The following is a 21,369-nucleotide window of genomic DNA, read 5'->3' on the forward strand; positions in this document are numbered from 1 at the left end:
GGAGCAAACTCATTTACATGCAAGCAAGTGACTCCACTAAGCACCGACTATCCAACCCGTGTCTGTGAGCGACAACTACAACTGACAGCCAGCGGTGGTTTGGCATCATGAAAAAAAGGAAGACGGACCACAAAAGAAAATAAACCTAGAAAGAAAACAAACTAAATAATACTCAAAGAACCTGAAGATACACAAGACAAACAGACTCCAGACATCAGGGCCCAATCAAACGGAACCTTTCTGGACCGGGAATGTAAATAAAACGTAATTATGAAGCAGCTCTGCCACGCTGAACAAGCAGCTCTGAGAGCCGAGGGGAAAGAGACGTATCAGTGGATGGAGTCACTGGGTTGCTGCGGCAACTGGAATTAGAACCTGGGATAATTAAATTAAGTAAAACGAGTTGGGACTACCCAGGTGAGAAAGACGAGAAAGTGAAAGCGGATTGGAGAGACTCTGTGTGAGAGTTGCTTATAGTTATCGCATTGATAAGTGCGTTGTTGTAGTTTTATAAAGACATGGCAACTTATTCAACAGAGTGGACAAACTTCCCAGACCAATGTTTTCCTGTTGCCATCGTTTCAATTAAAAGCACACTTGCCTAAAGCAGCAGGGCTATTAGAACAGTGTGAAAATTGCAGCTACAGCGCCGATATTTATAGCCCAGACATACAGAAGTGTTCAAAATAACAGCGTTCCTTTTCAAGTTATTAATTAAATCCATTATATACTGTATTTGTACAGCCCTTCATCACAGTGGGTCTCTCCACACTGTAAATGTAAATGACACTTAGCCGTCCACATGAAAAACCTACACGGAAGCTCCATTCGGGGGGGGAGAAGAAATCTTTGAGAGAACCAATTATCAGTAAACAGCCACGATTGATTGGGAATGATTTTACAACAACACCATAAAGTTGGAAAGGACCTGTTTAACCTCGACTGACAGACATGAATTTAGATCTAAGCAGTCGTTTAAGCACGTCGAGGTTGCCAGGAGACAGATAATGCCAATTGCAGGCTGGCAGTTTATAAGGTCTGGATGTTAAGACCTAAAATGTCAATAATGCTCCCAAAGGAAGGCATAATTAAGGCATAAAGATCTAAAAGGCTTGTCACATATGGCTGGCCAGCTGTCACATCTGTCTGTTCATATTCGTGCCGGTAACAACCAGGCCCTATACTTTAAAGCAGCAGCAGAGGATGTAATGGCTGAGCATTAAATGCCAACTGACTGAGCTACAACTGAAGGCTCGTGCAGGAAAGCACTGCGAAGGAAGGAGGAAAAGCCTGGCATTTGCAAACAATACACAAGCAATCTCTGCTTCAAATTTTAGACGCTCGCTCCCAAGTGGATTCTCTGAAACGGCTCCATATTCCCTGTGGTTCTCCTTCACACGTTCCCAGTGTTGGGAGTCATGGGAAGCGGCAACGCAGAACCAACAGAAGAGCAGAGTATTTAAGAGGGAAATATTTCACTCTCCAGAATACCTGAGAGTTTTACATTTCCCCTTTCCTGCTAGTTTCCTCTTTTCAGGGCTGGCGCAGTGACGATCCCTCAACTGACACCGGTTCTTTTGCCAGGGAAAGAGAATTGATCTGCACGGATTATGAGGGTATCAGATTTATAGCCTTTGCAAAGCTACAGTCAGTCCGCTTCTGTCCGAATTAATAGATATGTTTATTTATGACACCAAAAAGAACAACTGTATCCACAAAAGTCAGGTTGGAGGAAAACTCTTGTCTGTCTGTGCAGCTTTAGTTCAGCATGATGGACTCGGCTCTATGCTTGCACTGAGCTTTGCCACTTCTTTTCCGCTCCTTTAGATATATTCCACTTTTTGGCAGCGGTATGGAGGACATATTTCACTGCAACTTGAGTGCCACGGTGCCCTTGGTTTATCCTGCTTTGCTTGTTTTTTGTTTTAACCGACACTGCACACTGTAAAATTTGTGGCATTATTTGATACCACCTGGGTTCCAATCCCATTGTTCACATCAGCCCAGATGAAGAACTAAAGAGGTGCTTAAGTGTTGATTCACTCTGTCGTGGACTGACACAGGACAGGGTGAATCAGAGGTAAGTCAGGTTCTCCCTATCCTTTAGGTGCCTGCTGTGGTCTGGGCTGTCGGTGTGTGAGGCAGGCAGCTCTCGGTGGTGACTGACAGGTCAGGTGATCGCTGTGCTCTGCTCAGGCGTGCAGATCCAGCTCCTCTGACTGATCTGAAGTGGCTTCAATTAAGTAGAGCAGCCAAGTGTAAGGGAGGGGACTGAGGGGGTACGCACCCAGACGAGCCTCCTGACAGATTTGGGGGGGGGGGGGCAGAGCAGATGAGAGGGTTCCTCTGACAGGTACTCTAATACCCAACCAACTACAACCTTTCTCTGTCTCCTCTTAGCTAGTTACTTAGTACCCATATGGAGACACTTGTCCCCTGTGATTGCAGGAAATTGTCTGGAACTACAGGGTCAGCAAGGACCGTCTATCACTCACATATACAGGTGGACACACAACACACATAAACACACTTTAAAATGTACACTGCCGTAGTTTCATCTTCATTTTCTACATTTAAAATTTGAGTTAGGGGCCACTGTTGGATATTTAAAAAACAGAGATTTCAAGAACACCAATAATTCACATTTTTCTATTAATATTACAGCCTTCAATATTGTAGTCAGTGGCTCACATTTGTGAACCCACATTCCAGTGATTCTGCAACAAGCTCTGTCTCTATGGTAATTTTGGATAGGAGGTCATCAAAATATTTGAGCATTTCTCAACAAACTCTATCCACAGATTCCATTTCCCTGCTAGCTACACTGTGCGGCAATGTCAACGTTGGGATATAAAGCCAAATGTTAAACAGGTAAACATCTGGAGAGATCAGAACAGATGTTCACTCTGCCTGACTTTGTAATCTCACAGCATGAGCACAGACAAAAGACTTTCTCTTGTTTTTTTCTACAAAAAAAAGTGTCGTGTGGCCTCTAACTGAGCAGTGTGTGTTTTTGTTCAAGATCATTTTTCCTTCCAGGTCTGGTTCTTCTTCTCTTCTAGTTTTATATTACCTAATTAACGTAGAAAAGTTTTTTGAAGGAAGCCATGAGAGACACCGACCCACGCAATTTCCCCTGAAGGATATATCTTATTGTTTTTTTGGCCTCTCATGTTAGCACATCCCCCACGCCTCTGCCCTCATTTCCTAGTCCAAAAGCCCGATCTCCCCTTTTCTCACCTTCTAGTCTTTTTATGGAGTTGGGTGCAATTACCACTTTTAAATGGCAGGTGAATATTACCAGAAACTTCCTCCCCAGCTGCTATTTACATGATCAAGTGTCTGCAGTGTCCTCCATCCTCTTGCTGCTTGGTATTCCGCCACTGCAAGCGTTTAGATCCTCTGTCACCTTCATTGTTGAAAGCTCGTGCTTTCTATTCAAACCACCTTCCTTATTTCTCACTCTGGACCCTCCATTTCCTCTAACCCACTATTTGCTTCACCCATATCCATCTCACAAAAAGGTATCTGTTACTAAAAAACACACTAAATCCTCATGTGCCTGGCATCAAATTACTCAGCTACAACTGATTTAAACCGAGTCTAGCAGTGGAATTAAAATTACTAATACACATGCAGGAAAATATATACAAAAACTGCCATTTTACTTGCAACTTAGACAAATGTGAAAGTAAAGTCAACTATAGGAGTGCGTGTGTGTGTGTGTGTGTGTGTATGTGTGTGTGTATGTGTGTGTGTGTGTGTGTGAGTGAGTGAGTGAGTGAGTGAGTGAGTGAGTGAGTGAGTGAGTGAGTGAGTGAGTGAGTGAGTGAGTGAGAGAGAGAGAGAGAGAAAGAAAGGGTGGGACTTGTGTAGTAAAGCACATTTGCCCGTGTTTTTTCTCTCATTGCATCTGTCTCCCTCCCTCTATGCCTCTCTCCGTCTGTCTCCCCCGTGTTCAGTTCTCATCAGTTTAATTTAGCTCACTGTGAAATTTTGTGGGACTTGAGTGCGTTCATACAGAATTTCCCTGGAGCAGTGATTTCTTTCAACATGATATTGGACCTTTATTTTGTAGCTCACCCGCCTAGGACAAGCAGTGGAGACTGATAATTGGCCATAGGAAAGATCTGCCAGGGCATTCAGGTTGATTCACATAATTTGTTTGAGTAATCGCCCCTGACATTTCACAGCGTGTAGAAATCTACCAGAAAGTCGGAGGTATAGAAAACCACCCGTCGTCCGAATGTTTAAAACATTGTGAGGCCTTGAGGCTTGACAATATGCAGCCTCTATTCCTGACACCCTTCCACAAATTGCCATTTCCGAGTATTGGTACAGACTGATGCTCCCCTTCCCTCGCCCAAGATCTTCACCCCGTTTGGTACTCACCTAGATCAAAGTCCCTCGCACATCTGTTCCGCGAGCTGCTGCCATGACTAGCCAGCTGGACTCTGCCCGTCAGGCCTATCTGTCTGTAGGTGTGTCAGTGCTCTGTGTGTGTCCAAAGCTTGAGCTTCTTGGCAAGCTGCAAACACAAACAGTGGAAAGGATCAACAAGACTGTAGTTGTGAGAGTGGGTGTGGATGTGAGCCAGTGCCTTATCATATTCTTGCAAGAGACTCCTTGTCAAGTTGACTGTGTGTGTGTGTGTGTGTGTGTGTGTGTAGGAGACTTGAATGCTGAGTATTTTTTTGAATGTGTGTTTTTGGAGTGTGTGTCACAACCAACACAGAGTCAAACACAAAAGGAGGAATGGCAACAACAAAGGTCCCCAGCCGGATTCAAACCGCAGACATTGCAATTACACAGTATGTATCCCAAACCACAGTTTCACCCAGAACGCCCCAAGGATCCCACCCTCTTCTTTATGCAATTACACCCGGCATTAAAACACTAATCTCAACACAGACTGTAACTGGATCCCATCCAAAACGCATTCTAAGCCACAGGTATAAACAAACCTATAAAGGAATGTAATCTCATTTTAACAAATCAAATGAATGTGCTTATAGCAATGAGATTCAAAGCAGGCTTAAGACTTGCTTGGGTATATTTATGCTAACCCATAAATATGGATAAAAATCTTTGTGGTTCTAATTTAGATGTTCAAGCTGTATGTTAATGTGATGAGTAAGGGCCCCAGTGAGAGCCCAGTTACAGTGCAGCCATCTGACAGAACAGACCCACGGTGGCATTGAGGTATGCTCAGGCAGCCTCATTAAATTCACCCCAGTCTAATTCCCTTTCAAACATCACATCTACCTAAATAAACATGCGCCTGCCAACCATAGAGGAGCGGCGTCTCCCGGCTTTGACTGGTTGTGTTTGGCCATCCATTATGCTATAAAGGTCTGTGAAATGTAACAAAATGTTTCAAGTTAAACAGCCACAGCAATGCACTTTGGTCTTCTAAAACAGCGAAACCATGCAGATGCCTGACATTTAAGACGTTTAAACTAAAAAAGCCGGCAGACTTGGGCCAATTTTCTTTTATACTCTGTTCATAAAGTACAAAGGAGCATTTTAAAATAGGGAAGGTAGGGCAGCAGAAGAGGAAATGTGAGTCACAACTTGCCTCAAAAGTGAAATAAATTCTGACATTAATAAAAGGCTAAACATTGACTTACTGAGTGAAAATAGGCTCCTTGTTATAGATACACTCTTTGTATTCAAGGCCAGTATTCATACTGCCTGTAAACATTTACCTCAGAGGAAGACCAAAGCTCCTAAATGAATGGATTAAACATCTTCACTTCCCCGTGTTTACACATACATACCGGGGAAATGTCAATCCGATGCTAAATGCAGAGGTTGAATCCTTGAATGGAATGTCAAAAAGCCAGCAGAGATATGTCAGTGGGCCCAGCACAGGTTGATCAATATCTCACCTCAAATGAATGTGTGATCTTTCTCACTAATTCAACAAGCGGGTTGTGCAACAAAACAGAGAATCCGACTCAACAGGCCACATTTCCAAACCCTGTTAAATAACAGTGTGTGTGGTCTGCTGCACCGTTTTCAACAAACACTTTGTGTAGTTGCCTTAAGAAAAAAACCATTCAACAACAGCGAAAAAAGGACAATGCCAAAGTAATTAAATTAAAGTCTTTGTAGTCAACTATCAAACACAGTGACACCTTGTACAAGTCCGAGCATTCCAAGGAAGTCCCGTCGGAGCCGCCCTCTTCCCAGACTCAATATAAGATCCCTTTAGTGCTGACTGACAGCAGCCATGATTTATCCATTCATCTCACATCACAATGTCTGTCAAATTCTGTATTCACTCAGTGTGCTGGCATGCAAACCAAAACTGCAACGTAAGGCTGTAAAGCGATTAAGACAAACATGTGGAAAAATGGTCGGAATCAAGAGGATTCCGACGTTTGCTGAGGCACTGCTTAGTTGGATTGTGAGGGAAAGCCTGCCAGGTATGTAAATTCATGCAAATTATGAACAATGGCCATTTACATGCTTGAGAAAATTCTGTCTGTTACGCTGAAGACCTACGGCCCAATGTTGATTGTTCCAATTTCCATTTGATGCTGGTGTTTTTACATGACATTTGAAAGGAGCCATTTACTGCCTTAATCTGAGGATCAGAGTTTTAGTGTGCTTGGTTTGTGTGTTTGTGTGTTTAAGCCATAAAGGGGCTGTTTGCGATGCACAAAAACAAACATGAGTATATGAGAGTGTCTAAACAATTCACAGGAAGTGAGGTACGACCTGGTGCTTGTACCAACCTCATGTAAGAGGATGGGATCTGACCTTCACGCCTTTGCCATTGTCCCTTTCTTGGGTTGTTTGACCCCCTTGACTATGTCACTCTCCAGTGGTGAGATGGGGTGGGGTGAGATCACAATCCAACTAGTGCTGTCGTGGTGGCATACAGTGATATGGTGATAACTTTCAAAAACCTTTACAACCCACCAAAGAAATGTGGGCGCATCAAGACAGCGCGGGCGGTCGAGGAAACGCAAACAGGACGGAGCAGCCAGACAGTGAGGGGGTTAACAAAAACACAAGGGCAAGAAAAATAGAAGGCAGAATAATGAAGAGCCGACCAGACACAGGCAGAATGAAAGATAGGTCGATGTACCACAAGCTGATGAAAGAGAGCGGCAAAGACACAGGGCGCAGCAGCACACAACAGAAAGAGCAGAACAGGAAAAAAAACACTAAAGGGACAGAAGACAAATTAAGCAGAGGGCAGAGAGGGGCACAAAACGATGGGGGTAGAACAAAGAATGTCAGACTTGGTTGTTCTAACAAAAGAGGGGAGACTTAACATCGCAAAAACAAAAAGCTCATTCCTCTCCATCTCTGCAGGCGAGACTTAAAACGAGCCGGAGTGTTGAAAGGAACGGCGCGTCACAGGGGGGCTTACATGAAGCGCTCGGCTACATCCAAAAGAAGAACCACAGAGGAAGAATAACTAACACAATTAAGAGCGTAACTGTCATCGCGGCGAGTCGACCCGGTTCAGCCCACACGTGGACACCGAGCGATACACCCATTGTGACGAGAGATGAAAGGACGCTAATTCCCCTAAACGCCACGGCGCAGATTAATAGCGCACAGCGGCGACGTCAAAGGCTGAGAGGCTGCGACACTTCCAACACAAGAGAAACATGAGACACGTGCGCCGAATCCTTCCATCACTGCATGCTCCTGGCTCATTTGCATCCTGACAGAAAAGCTGACATTTTAAATATCATCCTGCTGACTCGCAATCTAAGTGCACTTCTCTAACCCGCATGTGCATCAGAAGAAGAATTATGTCCCAATCCTGAACCAATCGCATGTGGACGGACACTCTTACTCGCATAAAATACAAACTAAATTTAATGAGCACTGGAGCTCCTCTGTGATGACATTTCCCTCCTCAATTTCTCCATCTTTTACAACCAGTCATTTACCCTCCCCTCCTTTCCTCCGTCTCCTCACTACCTACCACCTGCCTTCCCCTGCAGCCCGCTTGCTCACTTCCTCATTCTAAATCCACTTCCCCCTGCCATCTTTTTTCCTCTCGCCGTCCAAAACAACAGCCGTTCTAGAAAGAGGGCCATCAATCTTCTTCAATGAGACCCGAGTGCAAGAGAGTGCCAAGGCTACAACAGATTACTATCGCCTTACCTCCATTCAACGCTGGATAATGTATAGAAAGAGAGGCGGGGGGAGGAGGGGGAGGGGATTTGAGAGAGATGAAAAGCAATAATCTGATATCGCAGGCCCACAAATTGGATAATGGAAGGTTTTGGTCAAACTTCCAGCACTGGAGTCAGGTCAAATCCATCCAAACCCAAAAACTGTAATCCCGACTGGCTCTGGGATCAGGTAAGGAAAAAGAAGTACAGCTGTGAGGAGCTGGAGAGTAAAAGGAAGCACAACAGAGCAGCAGAGATGTATCCTTAAGTAGTTATTGGACAGTCAGAGTGTGTGTTTGCACGTTGTATAAAGTGTAACACCATTCAAAGCTTTGCGATTCAAGGGCAGCGTGGAGGCAGTGCGAGTGTGCAAGTGTGTGACCGAGCACTCGCAATCACTACTCACCAAGGTGGGAAAGCCTGAGCTGTGACCTTGTAGCCAAGACAGAGGTTTTTTTTCAAAGCACTGCCTCACTGCCCCGTATATTCCAGTGGCAAGTCTCTCTCACACACACACACACACACACACACACACACACACACACACACACACACACACACACACACACACACACACACACACACACACACACACACATACACATACACACACATACACACACACACACACACACACACACACACACACACACACACACACACAAGCTGCACCAAGGCCAAGTGCCCATTTCTGAGAGAAGCCCGTGGGAGAGAGAAAGAGCGCAAGAGAGAGAAAGAGCGCAAGAGAGAGAAAGAGCGAGAGGATAGACGGTGTGGAGGAGAGAGAAACAGGGTCTGTTTACACTGACTAGGATCTGGATTGTGTCCTCGTCACGTTTTAGGTAAAGGGAAGCAGCTTTTGCAGAATTCTGATACTCATCGAGCCATGAAATATATACACATTATACATTATGAGCTAACTTCATGTTTTATATCCTTCTTTGGCACTAACAGGCTAGCATTGATGCCATTCTTTAAAATTTGTTTTGGCTGATATCCTCACATATTTCATTCTCTGTAAGATCTGCTCAGTCTTTTGGACTCCATCCACATGTGTATTCCTTCCATTTCCATTCCATTCCCTCTCAGAAGCATATCATCATGGAATAGGAAGGGTAACGTGTCATATGTGGCAGAGGGGGGGGGGGGGGGGGGTGTATGTATTTACACCTGTATTACATCTGGCTGACATGCGTCTCAAACGACCACAGGCTACGTTTAATCATCCAAATAATCATAGTCATTATACTCTGTGGATTAATCGCCCTAGAAACGATCCAGATACTGAAGACACAAGAACTGACCAAGTGTAAACTAGGTGGAAGAGTCCTGTGGTTCTGCGTTGCACGGCAGCGCTGCGCAGACGAGGCTCTGTGATCTCGCACTCAACCAGGGACCATGGCACGACCCCGAAGTTAGTGCTGACAGCTTCATTAACAACTGAACATGAGAGCACCAACAGCCCTCCTGCTAAAGAGAAACATACATGTGGGGGTTTATCAGGCATAATGATCTCTGCTTGCATTGTTGACAGCGTTGTTGAGGAGGAAGGTTAAACTTAGAGCCGTCTGTGAAGTAGTCCTGCAGGAGCAGCAGCAGCAGCCTTGCTCTGACTGAAGAGCGGTGTAGTGTGGCTGTTGGGCCTCTGGGCTATGGAGTGATGAAGAGGAGGAGGAGGGGGGTGGGGGGGTGGGGTGGCTGCAGCAGGGCTCAGCCTGCCGCTTAAGACTTTGACACTAACATAATCACTGATAACTGATTCGGCTGGTGAGGAAGGTGCGACATTAAAGGATAAAAACGGCAGAGGTAGCGGTGGCGGCATAAGCGCTCAGGCTTAATGTGAGCTGATGCCACCGACTCAGCCTGTCACAACCTGTCTAATCACACAGGAAGGGGTGATTCTGAAGACGTACACGTATCATCAAATATCTAACAGCCCTGGACCCGCTCGGGCACCCTCAAAGGGCCTTTGATCAGCAGTGGGCCGAGCAAAGAGACAGGGCACATGAGCTAAGTACAAGGCTTTCACCCAGACAGGCGGAATACAAACACGGAGGGATGGAACGACTGACAAAGAAGACACGTGTCCTTCCCTGTCACAGGACGGCCCTGAGATATCATACAATGGGACAAAGGCAACGGCGTGTACCAGCGACCGGCGACAGGGTCCAAACAGCATCACAGCGTATCGAGCTAAAGCTGGGTAATAACCTTGTTCAGTCCAGTGACCACGACAAAAACAGGTAATATTGACTTTTACTGGCATATGAGTTTATTTGTATTTTCTTTACAAATTTAATTTAGCTCAGAGCTTGGGTGGAGAGATGTTCAAAGCTGACATTTGGCTGCTTTCAGAAAGAAAATTGGATGCTCTTGTGAACAGAGAAAAGAGAGCGAGTGAGCTACAATAATGGAATAGAGGTGATTACAATTTCATTATATATTTATATGTGTGTGTGTGAGTGTGTGTGTGTGAGTGTGTGCGTCTGTGCGCGTGTGTGTGGATGTAGACTGTATTCTTTAGTCACCAAAAGAAAGAGATTGCAGAATGAGATTGAAAAAAACAAGCATCTGAAATGTGTTTCCTGCACAGTGTGTTGGGACTCAGAGTAGAAATCTGACTCCTCTGCATTGAAAGGTGATCAGGCGTCTAATCGGGACACACACACCCCCTATTCCCCTCCCTGGGGAGGTGTTCCAGGCATGTCCCACTGGGAGAAAACCACGGGGGAGACCAGGAATACACTACATCCCATCTGGTTTGGGAACCTCTTGGGATGCTCCATGAAGAGCTGGGGAAGGTTGCCATGTTGAGGAACATCAACAACACTTGGCTTAGCACGCTGCTTTCAAGACAGGGACCCCGGATAAGCAGTGGAAAATGGATGTAAGCCTTGTGATAACCAAAACTTTGCATGGTCAACGAGTCAGGCAGCTAAGTGTACAGTCAAGAGTTATCTCATGTTATTCTCATTCCTTTATAATGAAGTAAGAGTCTTACCTTCTGCTGCCTTCACTCTCTCACATAATAATCTGCCAATATGCAGAAAACTCCGATAGGTCAAAGCAAATGAAGACTTGAGTCCATCTCATTTTTCAGGGGTAATAAACCATTTTAACCTGTATCACTTGTGATTTGAACAGAGCTGTGTTCTTGACGTGGCACCAGAAGGAGCACTGATTCTAGTCACTCTCACTGCTTTGTTATTATCACGTAATGGAGACACATGAGGTAAGTCGAGCAGCAGTGACTGGGGTGTGCCTTTCTGCTGAATGACCTGATGAAGACGGAGGGCTCCCTGCAGCCTTACAGTCACAGAGCTGATAAATTGGCCGGCATCCACCCTCGGCCCGACTACAGCGGGGATGCGTCTGTGCGCGAGCATCAGCGCCGAATGGCTGGAACTGACAGTATTAAGCGGGCCAGTCCTACCGGTGTGAACACAAAGGGGCCAAGAGTACAGAGAAGCAGCAAGACCTCCATTATGTCACCAAATAGAGGAAACAAGAAGAGCCAGTGAGAAACTGCAGCACCAAGACACTCACCTTTCCAAAATTAAAGGTTTCTGACCTTGTACCACCCCCACACACACATCAGCTCATGTCGAGAACGGCTGGTAGGGGATCAAAGATTTTACAGATTGCTTCACAAAGCCACAGGAGCGCCATGAGATGGTAGACTGCAGGGGTCGGATATCTTACAGAGGAGCAAGGGAGGAAAGACTGAGAGGCTGGGAGAGAAAATGAGCGGGCGATGGCAAATAAGGGGGAACCAGGGGAGGAAAGAAAGCTGCAGGCTGCAGACGGAGGGGAGAGCAGAGGAAGGCTGGGATGATGAGGATGAGAAAATGCAAATGAGACCCTGCCAAGAAGAGGAAATGGAAGGGGAGAACGCGAGAGATTACAAAACGAATTGTTGGAGGGGAATATGAAGAGACGGACAAAACCGACAGTGAGACGTGTGGCAGCAGGGACTGAGCTCATGAGTGGGAGTGGCAACACATGAGACACCAGGCGCACACATCATGCAGCTCCCATCAGATTCTCCCTGTTAAAATGGGCGGTGTGTTTTCTTGTATGTCCTTCAAACGGAGGTGCTGGCAGCTCCAGACATCACAGCACAATCTGTTCCGAGAGAGAAAACAACAGAGCCGCGCCAAATGAAAAGATACGGAGGGGTGGTGAGAAAAAAAAGGAGGACGTGTAAAAAAAAAAAAAAGGACAGAGAGACGGCCTCTGGAGAGACGGCCTGTGGCGAGGGTTCGACACAAGCCAGGACCAAAGGGACGGGGAGGAGAAGAGGAAGTGCCAGACTGAGAGGCAACTCGGTAGGATCCTCTGCTCTCAAGACTCCTGCCCCTCCCGCCTCTCCTCCACCAGCAGCTGGAGGCTAAATTTAAGTTCCAGCGGGAGCCACAACAGAGGGAGCAGAGGTCTCGTCATCCTCAATTGCTTCCCAAAACAAACCCCTGGGACTCACATCTGTATCATAAACAGAGGAGCCTGCCAACCTCACAGAGCACCCTTCCACACATGTGTACCAAAGCTGGACCACCTAGAGCGGGAACGTTCCTTGCCTCGACTTTCATGCTTATATCTTAAAAGTTTGCAGTCAGGCAAACTGGTAGATGGTGGCAAGGCGACTGCCAACGTGAAGAGAAGGAATTGGAAGAAGAATAAGGCAGAACTTCATGCATAAACAGCCCTGCTTAACGTTGCTATTCGGTCATAAACAAGTTAATCTCCGACCATTCCTTAGATTTGGCAAATGACATCATCCTCTGCCTTAACAGAAGCTCCCCGGTGTCCGAATCAGTCACTTTCTTCTGGCAATCGTTTCTAAAGAGAGTCACTGGACTTCTTAGTCATCGGCTCGCCGGCTCACTCGTCCTGAACTGTCCCGGTCCCTGTCCTCACTGCTACAGCACTTTGTCCCGCATTCGGGCTTCATGCGCACGTTCTCACGTACCGAGGTCCCGGATCAGAGCAGGAACTTTTCCTGACCCGATATGCGAAAAGGGCAGAGACACCTGATATCTACACACTGAACAAGACAAGCCTTCAGAAATGTGCCCCCCCCCCCCAACACACACACACCCACACACACACATATGCTCCGCACAGTTGCCACAGAGCAGTGTCAGCCTCCTCTTCATGAATATTCATCTGCCTCATTAACACTCAAGTGGGGAGACCCAGCATATTGCATGAGACTCCCCTCACATGGAGAGAGAGAAAGAGAGAGAGAGAGAGAGACAAAGAGAGAAAGTGACAGACAGACAGAGAGAGGGAGAGAGAGAGAGAGAGAGAGGAAAGAGGAAGGAGAGACAGGACATGCAGCGACTGTAGACGAAGCAAAGAGGAAGAGAGGCGCAGCCAAAAAGGAAATGTCTGCTTTTCATTGCCGGAAAACTTTTTTTTGAATCTCAGGAGTGGAGGGGAGATGGAGATGTCTTATATTGTTCTGGGAACCAATACACTCTTGTCTCTCCCCTTATGAAGCCAGACTAGGGCTTGTGAAAGCAGCGTCAGCAGCAGGGACGGCACCCAGGGAGCACAGACCGGGAATTACACACCATTCTACCCTGAAAATCCTCCAGCAATAGAAGCTTTAAAATAGCTTCAATTTCTGCCGCTTAATATCTGGATTTTCACAAGAAGTACTAAACTGTGTGGAGATGTACTGTAAACTGAAACCACACACACAGAGTCATACAGCAGCGACCATTGTTAAATAAAAACACACACACACACACACACAGGCAGGCGTACAGATCCGCTCGCAGACAGTCGCCGCGTTCACACTCAGACTCTTTGTCTTTGAGGAGCTCGCCAGCAGATACACAGGCAGACAGATAGCAGCGCACATAGAGAGGATTATTTTCTCTTTATGTTGTAATGCCAGTGAATCTCTTAACAGGAACTGCCAACAGGGGAAATCTCCAATTCGGCAGCTGTGTCCTCAGAGAGATCCTGGAGACGGTATAAAAAAAGAAGAAGCAGATTCTTCTTCCCTGACTTTCCTCTGCAGCTTTGGCGATACTAACGATTGGGGGGGGATTGGGCCGACACCTGGAACGCCGCCACGCCCAAGTGACCGCGGACACCGAAGAGCCCCGGACAAGAAGCGTTACAAAGAAAAATTGGACTAGGTCGCTGAAAATTAATAGTTCTGCTTACAAACTTCCCCCGCTCCAATTTCATATTCTACATTCTGTTACGGCCAGTTTTTGATTTAAAAAAAAAAAAAAAGCCTTCAATTTCAGAATGGTATGAACTATCGATTTCACAGCCTCGGGTTTTCACTCTCTCCTCCGCCTCCACCTCCACCTCTCTCTCTCTCTCACTTCAACACACACACACACACACACACACACACACACACTTAAAGGGAAACAGGGGTATGTTTTTCGTGGGGTGAACGTGGGTTATTTCCTATGAACCACAGCCAACGTTAATCAGACAGACAGGTTACAGGCAGACAGACGGGTTACAGGCTACAGCAGCATCTGTCAAATACTCAAATATGACATAGGACCAGCTGGCTCACATATGCACGTATTAGCTTATTGCTGAATCTGACGGTAAATGGTTTGCCTCCTTTCTATACATTTCTGTTGTGTTTTAGTGACAGATTTTAAAATGATTGCTGACCTGTTTGCCACTTATTTACCATTTAAATAATAAACTTTACATTTTAACCGTACACAGTGTAGAGGGGTTCAATTCCGCTCTCAAATCCTTAACTTAATGTGAGGAAAAGACTTCATGTTTTGCATCATGTCAAAAACTAATAACAATAACCTGCAGTTCCTAACCTTCCATTATTTAGGCACTATATAACAGTATACTACAGATAGGATGCCACGTAAGCAGAATATGAACGTGATATGTTGTGTATATTCAAACTATTTACTCTATTTACTGTAGGAACGGATGATATTGTAATAATGGTGAAATAAAAGCCAGTGAAATAATCCATTAGATCTATTTATAGATTTAAAAATGAGTTCCATTGAGTTCTAATGGAACTCACCATTATGACAGTTTCATTCTAACAAAGATTTTCTTCATTCAGAATAATAGCAACATTCCTCTTGTGTCATGCATTGAGCACACTGCTGTCCTTGGACCCAAAATATCTTCCTCAAACACCAAATCCAACAATATTTGAGCTTTGACAGACTGAGATGTGGCGATTGAACCATCAGGATGGGTGTCTGAGTTCCTGCCTTCAGTGCCAGTGCAGATCAAAATTGGTTCTGACTTTAGTGGCAGTGACACTTTTAACCAGCAGTATTGTCATTAATTCATATTCAGATAGCTTCTCGGGGTCACGAGCTGTGCTGAGCAGCCTGGCAGAGACCAGGGACCTGACCAGTTCAAACCACAGGCCCAAACTCAGCATGCATGCATGATTTAAATACATCTAAATGGCAGATGGCGAGAGCGCTGGGTTTGCTATTGGCTCCAGGACAGAAGCAGTGATTTAGGAGGAGAGAGGATGAGGCTGCGCATTGGAGTTGGGAATGGCCTGGTCTTGTCTTTTAAGATTACTTTTCTTTTTAAAACATCCTCTTCATCTGTGTCACTCCTTCTCCCAGCTTGTTATTGGAAAATAGCTCCGTGCAGGAACGGTGGAAAACCATTCGATGCCGGCACCGCGCATCAGTCACACGCTGACACACACACATGCACGCAGAAAACACATTTCATCCTCCAAATCCAAAACAGCCAATAGCACTGGCAGGCATTTGCGACCCCAATCCATATTTCAATTTCCCTCCTCTCATGCAAACTAATTCAATACTTGTTGCCTTCCCTCACATGCGATCAGCAATGTGAGAAATGAGCTTCTTCTCATGCTGCATTTCTCAAAAGCCCAATCAGAGACATTTTTGAGTGAGCCTCTGCCTATACCAATTATGACTTACGAGGACTTCACATTGCAGATTCTTGGATGTGAGATTTGTGGGAGGAGAATTATCTCTTTGCAACAGTCACACACGCTGTCGCACAAAATGTAGATACATTTTCTCCAGGATTTTGCGCTCACAAAGCATTTAGCCAAAATTAACTACATCTAAAAGCCATATTTCACAAGCTGACAGTCCTCATATGAAGAGATTAATTACTCTTGTTCTCAAGCCAATTAAATAAGCATTAAGCAAACAATGAGACCTCAGAGGAATGGAAGGTGCAACTATGACACAGTCTTATTCATAACTGCGTCGTCAAAGTATAAATCTACCAAAACTAAATTTGCATGCACAGTTTTTCCTACAGCCATCATCACTTTAGATTTGTGGACTCTGCAAAGCCAAAAGTTGCAAGTCCAAAAGCTACAGAGAGTAACGACATCGACCGCAACTTTCTGGAGCTGCTTCACTGGTGGTGAAGAAGAAGACGAAGAGGCGAGGAAGAATCAGCAAGCGGCAAGCACGATTCAAATAAGTGTCGCATGAAAAACTTCGGCCGTCGATTTCTTTAATTACCAAGTTATTGTGTCCAAAGTGGTAAGAAGTGTTTTAGGTAACAATTAGTAAAAAAAAATTGCTCGGATAACTTTTTCCTACAGCAGCAAAAGCGATCCTCCGAAACTCTGCATGAAAGTATAAAGAAGTCTATAGTTCTGGACACATAGTTGGGTGCAAATGAGTCAAACAGAGATTTGGTGCAGTGCAGTAAAATTTAATCATCTCATCCATTGAAATTCACCATTCTATATAGTTTAATGTGCCATTTAGTCACCTTTGAGGAGCCTTACTTTTGCAGCCTTGCAATTCATTTAAGGAATTTACTTGGCCGAGTTCACATTTTAAGGTTTAGATGCCGAATTGTGCGTTAAGTGCCTCTGTGCGAGAGAAAGAAGCCAGTTAACGCGCACGGAAAAACAAGTACACCACCGCGATGCGTTGGCGTTAAAGATGAGTAACATGGCGGCAAATCTCACAACTCTGTGTCCGTGTGAAGGGAGAAGCAAGCAGGTAATAGCAAGAAATTTAGGGGCTTAAACGGCGACAGCTTTACGACGCCTGAGCGGCCTCTACGACTCCATTCTTGTCAGATTCTATTAGCTTGGCCTCCGCCGTGTGTTTCGATTGGCTCTTAGCCTATTCCCAGCAGTTACAGAGGCACCTCCCGTAAATAAAGCAAATGGCTGAATCTCGTAGTGTATTGAAGGGGGTGGGGGCTGGGGTCCATCTAACCGAGTAGCTGAATAGTTTCATACACAGAACCAAAGGAACGGACCCAGACGCCTAGAGGGAGAGCACACATCAGTAAGAGTCCACTAGTCTTTAAGAACACAAGCAGCCAGGTGGGGTAAGCACTTAAATCAAGACAAGTGGGCTCGTCCCAGTCCACACACACACACACACACACACACTCCAACAAACAATAGGAAAAGAGTCTCTGTGCCAGCTGCCACGTGGAAGTGTGTGGAAAGGCCACCTGTCTAATAACCGTTTTCAATGCGTATAGCTCAGCAATACCAAACTGAGCATCTGTCTTTCCCCTCCAAACTAATCTTGTTAACAACATGGCTCATTTTTTGTCACTGTTTCTCAGTTAAACTATTTATTTTGGTGGCCCGTCCCAATTTGCCAGCCGTGTTATGTTAAGGGATCAACCATTATACCAAACAAATATGTCGAATCTAACTCATGAAACGTTATTCACACAGGGTTAAATATGTACCTGTGTGTGTGTCCATTACAGAATTTTAAAAAAATATATAAAAATGTTGACCTGGATTCCCCCTTATAGATACGAACTTGCAGATCGAGAAATGAAAGTAGAGCAGAGTGAATCCACAGCAGCTGTGACTGTGGCTTGTGTGTGAGTACGATCTGAAAAATACTGTTTACCAGGAAGAGCAGAACACAATCACAATTTACAAAACAAATTAATAAGGGGTACTGCAAAATAACCAGCCCACAAGACAAATAAACAAATTATACAACATGAGCACGTTCAACAGAACTGATAAACCCGATGATGACAGTAGAATACAAATGAGTAACACCATGGATACGGGATATATTATCAATAAAAACTAGTTATTAAAAATTGCCACAAGCTGTGAATTATTTTGCAGCTGCTTACTAGAATTCACATTATTTTCTAGCAGAAAGAAAAATAATAATTTAATCTTTGGAATTGGTCTGAGCCACAGACAATTGATGGTCAATAATTAAATCATTATTGATATTGATCTGAGTCTCATGACTTATTCAACTGCTGATTCTTAGGGACGCAGTGAATGAATGAAAAGACACTGATGAAAAGACACTGATGCATGCAAGTAATGTTTGTGTGTGTGTGTGTGTGTAATGGTACAAGAGGAAAAATCACAAAAAATATTTCAACATTTTGATGCAGGCTGTTATGAATCACACAAAAATCCATTCACTGAAATGAAATGAAAGAAAGAAAAACACACACACACACACGCGCACACAAGCACAAACCAGCTGAACATTAGCACGTGTTTGGATTCATAATGGTTGTAACTTCATGACGAATGTTACTGTGACATATTTTAAAATACATTTCCAGTTATGTAAAAATATTCTGATGATGAAAAGTATTTGCTGCTCAAGTCTATCCTGACAAGTAACAAAGATGCTTATTCAACCATCACAGTAGAGTTTACAGGTGGAGACAAGTGAATCAATGACAACGCCACACAATCCAGCTAACAGCCTTCCTGAATAAGACCCTCCTCCCATTCACATGGGCATCATACAACTGGTTGATCTGAAAGTAGTTTTAGTTTAGCCAGTCATGCTTGGGGAAAACGCATTTGTTTCCTGATTTGCTCTACAGCAGACTGCCCACTGAGAGGACTGGAACTGCCCCAGTGGGCTGTCACAACTTGGCCAACACACTGTGAAAAATGTGAAAATGCCAAATAACTGTGGGACCGGGCGAGCATGCTGTCAGCCTAGATGCAGCTGTATGGAGAGCTAATACTACCATGAGAACAAGGATGATCTTATTAATATACCTGTTCACAAATGTAAAGTAGATTTACGCTTAAAATTTTAATGTGTGTACGCTCAGATTAATGTGAACTTCTGCAAATGTTATGTAGAAGGGGGTTTGGCTCTATTATCAATCCATTCATCCATTTTCTGAAAATGTGTGGATTGTGTGGGATTATTACGTGCAGCTGGAGCTCACACATGTGCTGCTTCATTGTGATATGTTACTAAAACTCTGCTGACGTTGCAGGTATTCACTTAGCATAAGACAAAGAAGATGAGATTGTCGCATTCAGCCATGTTTCTTGTGTATATTTAGCGTTTAGGGCTGGGGAATGCTTGGCGGTTGGAAGTTGGAATTTACAACGGGTAAATTCCCTAAGTTTGAATGGAACACAGGTCAGTGAACCAGTGCTGACATCATCAATCATGCTGCCCATGTTGTATTATTCAATATTTTTCTAACGTGAAATCCTGTATTATACCACTAGCCAACAAGGTGAATAATGGCTAGTGATGGAAAAGTCGAAAATCAAGTCTTAACCTGAATAAAGATTTGAGAGGATTTCAATTTGGAATATATTATAATAAATCAAAACACAATAAAAGCCTCATTAGTAAGCATCCTTTATGCAGGACTCTTCACCTTCACTACACTTCAGTTCAGTTTGGATGAAAGTGCAGCTGCAGCGGCGTCCTGCACTGCGCATGGACATGCAACACAAGTGTACGACCACGCTCACTATGTGGCAGGATACCGGGGCTGAGTCGGAGGTTCCGGCACATCAAGCAGTCTAACCGAGGGATCACTATCTTGCATGTGCCTGTTGAGATTTACCCACAAACAATTTTTACCGTGACGTCCAAAACAACTCAACAGACCCCAACATGACGGAGATTATTAAATATGGCGTTTATCAACTTGAACCCGCCAGCTCATCAGTGTCACCGAACTACAAATAACACATTTGAGCGACACTAACCAGCTAGCGTTAGCCAGCTAGCGGCCAATATTTCAGCTCTATAAAAGTGTTTACAGCGTCAATTGGGATCCAAACTTTAATAGTACGGCATTTCAGAGAGAATACAAAATGATGCAAGCGATGGGTGCGTGCAAAGATTAGTTTTGGAGCTTTAAAACTCACCTTGCTGCCGTTGTTCCACAATAGGGGATGAGGGTATTTGACAGGAGCACTCGACTTCCGGGTTAGTGCCGTGACGCGTTCAGGCACCGCCCAATAAGCGGCTCGCCATGCTGGGATTGTTTTGGTTCTGAATGGCGTCTGCTCCACTGAAACCGTGCTTGAGTTCTGACCCGAACCGCTTCAGATAAAACGAACCGTAGTTGAAGACATTGCTGCACAAACTATGGTGATTTTACATTCCTGCAAATCACTATTATTCCATTTCTCACTATTATTCCATTTGCCATCGTAGACTTAAAGAGCAATGCCTGTTGAATGTTTCTTTCCTCTTATAATACACAGACACCCCCCTCCCCCCCTCCCCAAACAATTCATGATTTAAATATTCAGCTTGACCGTAAGAAAATCACTGTTGGTGTAGTTAATTGGTTAGTTTTCAAGATGCACTTCTATATTAACTAATTATTTGTGCTAAATACAGTAGATGCCTCAACGGTGCCTGATGGATATGCAGCCCACTTGGCTTGATCGCACCTTGGTTCCACAGATACTGAACAGAACAGGTCCAATAACAATAGCGTTTTAGGTCTGTTCTCTAAACAAACAAACAAAGGACTTTGAAAACATTCCCAAGTTAATGGAAAAACAGCTCATTAGCCGAGCACTAACCAAGCAACAGATCTTGCACCAGTATACTCTGCAAATCTGAACTAACTAGACAAAGGAAAGGTGCAGTGGTTCTACACTTACTGGCAGGATTGTGGCTTTGGACTCTGGATTCAGTACCTGGCCTGCTTCCCTCAGACTTTCACCTCCTCCAATAACATGTAAGGATTCTTGCTCTGACTTCATTTTTTCAGATAATGACATCAGATCAGATGTGGAGGGTTATTTGGATCGGAAAGAAAAGGATTTGCATGGAAGTCGAATGTAACGTGCCACCATTGCTTAACACAGAAGTTCAACAACAACAACTGTGTTGAACTTGAAAAGATGTTACAAATAAATAGCAGATATATCTGAGATAAATTTTTATTTCTATTTGTATCTTTTTTGATGAGCTCAGAATTTTTCAGTCAATCTTGCACT

At 44.5% G+C, this 21,369-nt stretch overlaps 1 protein-coding gene across 2 annotated transcripts in view; it reads right to left on the reverse strand.

The window, feature by feature from the left end:
* The window catches only part of spop (speckle type BTB/POZ protein), a 69,849-nt gene extending 49,503 nt beyond the window's left edge, over positions 1-20,346 (reverse strand). The window contains exons 1-2 of one of the 2 annotated variants that reach the window (XM_076143290.1): positions 20,281-20,346; positions 4,393-4,528 (exon numbers count right to left, since the gene is read on the reverse strand). The gene's annotated coding sequence lies outside the window, so the exon portion shown is untranslated. The remainder of the gene's footprint in view (positions 1-4,392; positions 4,529-20,280) is intronic. The other variant, XM_076143291.1, reaches the window with a different exon arrangement.
* Between the last annotated feature and the right edge of the window lie 1,023 nt (positions 20,347-21,369).

Source organism: Genypterus blacodes, unplaced genomic scaffold, assembly GCF_046128005.1.
Source record: "Genypterus blacodes isolate CSIRO-AG114 ecotype Tasmania unplaced genomic scaffold, CSIRO-AGI_Gbla_v1 ptg000022l_1, whole genome shotgun sequence".
Lineage (NCBI taxonomy): Eukaryota > Metazoa > Chordata > Actinopteri > Ophidiiformes > Ophidiidae > Genypterus > Genypterus blacodes.